Below are 5,000 nucleotides of genomic sequence, written 5' to 3'. Positions count from 1 at the left end.
AAAAGAGTGCACAATTTTGGCATGTAGTTCCGATACAGCTGTCTTGTTTTCTTCACCCACCTGTCCCTGTCCCTGGCGTTTTGCATGATAATCGAGTCAAATAGAGCCATATCACTCAATGTCCAAACAAAAGATTTTGCCCGTCTAACCTCTTATTCAGTGTGAGGCTGCACGGGAAAAGACAATGCAAAGACAAAGCCTTTATTCCCCGCGGACTCCAAAATGGCCGCCGCGTGATAAAGGTGAATTGCCCAAAGACTTTTTTGTTATTGTTCAGTACACAAACATGGCCGCCATGACGTCAGCTGCAAGCCAAGTATACAAAAAATAACAGTGCCTTTACGCCAAGTATAATCATGGTTTAAAGTTACCCATTTATCTGTATATTTATACATAAAGCAGGCGTAAATCTCCACCTTATACCAGCTTTACATAGTGCTTATATACGTAAAGTTGGCGTAAATCTCTACCTTACACCCGCTTTACACAGTGCTTAAAGGCCTCGTAAAGGAGTCTCACTACTCTAGCTTTACATTTAAGCGTAAAGGTAGCGTAAAACTTACATTTACGAAATGTAAATATGGCGTAAATCTTCTTAAATCCGACCTTTACTGCAGATTTATGCTAACATTACGCCAACTTAAATTTGCCTTTTCATGCTGTGATATAATTGGCGGCGTATTCAGAAGATAAGCTATACTTTTTTCTATCTTTTACACTTCTGTCTGCACTCTTAGTTGAACAAATTGTATTCCTACTGATTTTAGTCTTTAAAAACCTAGATCTCTAAAAGAGGAACCGTCCATGTTATTGTAATAGGATGACGTGGCCACTAATTGTGAAACCGCAGCTGACAATACAGACCCTTCATGTACATCGAACCACTGAGAGCCTGCTCACAGGCTAGTCTTCGTTGAATAAAAGTGCCAATTATTATCCACAATTGTTGCAAAAAAGGAAACAGGATTTATTTTCCTTTTTTCCACCCGTTTTATGTTGAAAGTAGATATTGTTCACACACCGTAGTGACCTCTTCACTGACACCCATCGAATTAATGGTTCCGAGTACGTGTTAGGATTTGTCACCACAATGGTTTGAGATTCATGCCACAAAAGTAACTTTGAATCCTTAACACATTCAAGTGATAAAAGAAAAACGAGAAGATACAATGAGTCTTGGCCTCCTTTTAAAACTAAGTCTATAACCCAAAAGGAAAAGGATGCAAAGGCAAAGCCCGATTGCACTTAGAGAGACCCACACGTCAAGCACAAAGGGCCTATCTGCAACTAACTCGCAATAGGTAAATCAATTTGATCCTTGTTACAATAAATAAATCACGAGAAGAATTTATCGATCGAATAAGAAAGTTGTTCATTTGTAACACTTATAATTAGAATTTCCTCCGAAGAAACACGATTTTAAGTTATTTTGAATAGAAATGTTTAATAAGCGTAATTTGTCACTTATCTGCTACACTTCTGGTATTCTATTTGTCGATTTCCGTTACTTGAGTAAAAAAATTAATATTTAGCAACCGAAGAAATGAGGTGTGTTGATATATCTATTACACCAGGTAGTGTGTTATAGGTTAGGAAAGGAGAAATGAGAGAATCAAAAGGAATCGGTGAAAGGAGCTATCCTTGAGGTACACGGCAGGAAGTATTTACGAAACTGGAACTTAGGTACATTTTTCAGAGTGACTATCTACAGGCGACTTTCACGATAGCTTCCGATGTAAAGAAAGTCGTATGCATGGCATGGCAATACCTGTCCACGTCTATCATAAAACTAATACACTTGTCCATTCAGTCCCAAAACTGCAAAATTATCAGAGATCAAAGAACTGTACTATACACTTACCTGTGACTCGAGATCTACAGCCTTGTCTCTTCACTGCTACACCTCAGCGACAAACATGATCAACCCAACCGAGTTCTTTTCATTATATACTTTTGTATACTGAAAAGTCAGAATTGATATCGATGTGTAATAACCAAAACTTATCCTAACCTGAACCTATGTTTTCTCGAAGTTTCATTTAGGATCCAAACAAGTTTCCTCACTTCATCTTAATGCGTATATCAACCTAGGTAAAATGAATATCACCAATTTAACCTGTAAAAACGAATTCAACCAGAAACCTGGTTTCACCTTCAACATATATACCTTGCAACTGGGCAAATATATGTACTCCTAACAAATCTCGACCCTTCCCGTTCTCTGTTAGCAAACAAAATTGTGTTACTGAAAAATTCAAATACATTCTTATTATCCAAGAAATTGTAAGACCTTCCAAGTACTTTACTGCAGAACTAATACTAAACAGTTCTCCGCGCTTTTTCTGTAGGTCATAAGTTTTTGTTTCTGTAATTTCTCTTGCCTACGAATACTTTTAAGAAAAGACTTTAAGGTATTTATTTGTAAGAATTATTAATGTATAACGCAGTTCAGTCTTTCTTGTTTCCTACAAAATTCATGTTTGTTAAAGGTCGTAAGAGCAATCTATCTAAGTTTTAGCCTTTTAAACTATTTCATCTGTTCCAGTTTTTGAATCTCTATTTATCTCACTCTTTTGTTAGATAGAATAGGTGCAATTTAGGTCATGTTACTAAGGAGGTCTTTTTCAAGTTCGTTCAGACGGATAATGCGTCCCCAGTAAAAAAAACCGACTGGTGTTTTTAACTGATTTTCAGTCCTTTGTGACAGTTACACAAAATCAGATTGTTTCACATTTTTGCCATGAATTGCGTTGAGATTAATTTTGGGAGATGGGAATATACGTCAACCAAAAATAAATAGTATTCGGTTTACCATTTCTCGGAATAATTGCTTTCGTTTTCGGTCTTTTTACAACACTTCATTGAAATTCGTGTCATGCATGATCTCGGTGAAACTCGGATAACCGTGAAGTCCAAAAAAAAACAATATTTCTCCAATGTTAATTGTGTATATAGTAATCTTCAAGAGTAACGCCAGAGGGTGACCATACCGGTGAAAAATCGCTTAATGATAAATCATGCATCTGAAATAACACTTCTTACATTATCTTTTACTGCTTTTCATATGTTATGAAATGTAGTTTTGAATCACATAACAGAAAGACGCAAAAAATACAAAAACAAATAAGGAAAATAGGCAAAATTTGAGGGTTTTTTTAACCGCGACCGGAAGTGACGTCACTGTCACGTGACTATTTATCCTTAAAGGTGGCAAAACACTTTACAGACATTATATCTTATCTATGCCTGCTTTATTTCATGCAGAATCTAGAGAATTACTTGCTAAAAGCCGCATTTTAGTATATTATCAATTTATGCTAATTATCAATTTATGCAAAATTCAAGCTCACGTGACTCCCTTAGGCTACTCTTACAACATTTCCATCATATATTTTTAAATCTACACATGAAAAGCTTTAATTTGATATATGGTGGCCTTCCTCCCCCCGAGTGGTAGCGACCGCCATTTTTAGCCACTTGGCCCATGGACTACATGAAATATCAGTGACATGCAATGAGAGAGAGAGAGCAAGAAAGAGCTCGAATATAAGGTTGTTGCGCTCATTTTGAGGATAAGTTGAAGCGAGGGTACGAAGGCTGCTAACTGAGATCTAGTAAACCAATGATAATCTTTATTTATATAACGTTATTTCTACTAAGAAACCAATAATGCTTTATAGTACTAATACGTGTAAAATATATGATAATAAAACATGAAAATAATAGATAATAGTAATACCTAAAATATACAAAAGACTATAATGTGAATAACTAATCAAGATAAATATTTACAAGAAAAATAATTCAACAGTAATAAAAGAGTTAAAATGCTTCTTAAAAAGAACGTTTAAAAAGAAATGTTTTGATCTGCTTCTTAAAGGTGCTTAAAGATTCAGTTTCTCTATTGTTAGGAAGGCTGTTCCATTCACAGAAAAAGCTCTTCTTCCATATGTCTTAAGGTTGTACCGCGCAACAACGAGGAGTCTTTTGGAGGAAGAGCGTAAAGACCTGGTCGGTTCATATTTAGTGATCATGTCAGATATATAGAGTGGCGCAGTGCCGTGGTATGCCTTAAAAACTAGTACTAGGATCTTAAATTCAATTCTGACAGCAACAGGCAACCAGTGGAGTTCTTTAAGTATCGGAGTAATATGTTCAGTCTTCTGAGTGAATGATAGCAAACGGGCAGCAGAGTTCTGTACATATTGAAGTTTTTGAAAGAGGTTTTGTGGCAGCCCGGATAGTAGCGAATTACAATAATCAAGTCTAGAAGTCACAAACGCATGTATAAGTATTTCAAAGTGTTGATAAGATAAAAATCTCCTTATTGTAGCTAAATGTCATCAGTAGCGTCTTGTCGAACCAGACTCCAATGTTTCTAACAGATTCGGAGGTTTTAATTAGTTCAGTGCCAGCATACACAGAATCCAGAGATGGAGACGGTCTGTGATGTGCATGAAGTATCAGCAGCTCTGTCTTATCATTGTTCAATTTGAGCTTGTTGTCCGTCATCCATTCATTGATATCAGAGACACAAACTTCTATTGTTGACCTAACCTCATCAAGAGTGATGATGTAACTGGAAGGCTGGAAGGACATATAGATTTGCGAATCATACGCGTAAAAATGATAAGACATGTTCTGCTCTTTAATAACATCTGCAAGGGGTGCAGTATATAATAAGTATAAGATTGGTCCTAGCACAGATCCTTGTGGAACTCCGTAAAGTAGATCGCGTCTAGATGAATATCCATTCCTAACACATACGAACTGACTACGATTAGTGAGGTATGAGTGTAGCCATTTAGCAACAAAAGCTGGTGAAAGCGGCCCAAAGCGTAAAAACAAAACAAAACTTGCAAGAGCTAAAATTTCGTGGCGGCCATGCTTGGAAGAAAGGTTAATTGAGTTTCTCTGCTTCAAAGTCTAATTATTAATCCATGAGTATGAGTAAACGTATTGACGAAGATAGCTGACTGTTTTTGACAATTTCGCTGCTT

The 5,000-nt window shown here is 36.4% G+C and overlaps 1 protein-coding gene across 1 annotated transcript in view; it reads right to left on the bottom strand.

Moving 5' to 3' along the window:
• LOC137982971 (uncharacterized) overlaps window positions 1–178 on the bottom strand; it is a 10,447-nt gene extending 10,269 nt beyond the window's left edge. The window contains exon 1 of the mRNA XM_068830135.1: window positions 150–178. The gene's annotated coding sequence lies outside the window, so the exon portion shown is untranslated. The remainder of the gene's footprint in view (window positions 1–149) is intronic.
• Between the last annotated feature and the right edge of the window lie 4,822 nt (window positions 179–5,000).

This window comes from Montipora foliosa, chromosome 13 (genome assembly GCF_036669935.1).
Source record: "Montipora foliosa isolate CH-2021 chromosome 13, ASM3666993v2, whole genome shotgun sequence".
In the NCBI taxonomy this organism is placed as follows: Eukaryota; Metazoa; Cnidaria; class Anthozoa; order Scleractinia; family Acroporidae; genus Montipora; species Montipora foliosa.
Note: the sequence above shows the minus strand (reverse complement) of the source record. Positions and strands in the feature narration are given on the sequence as shown.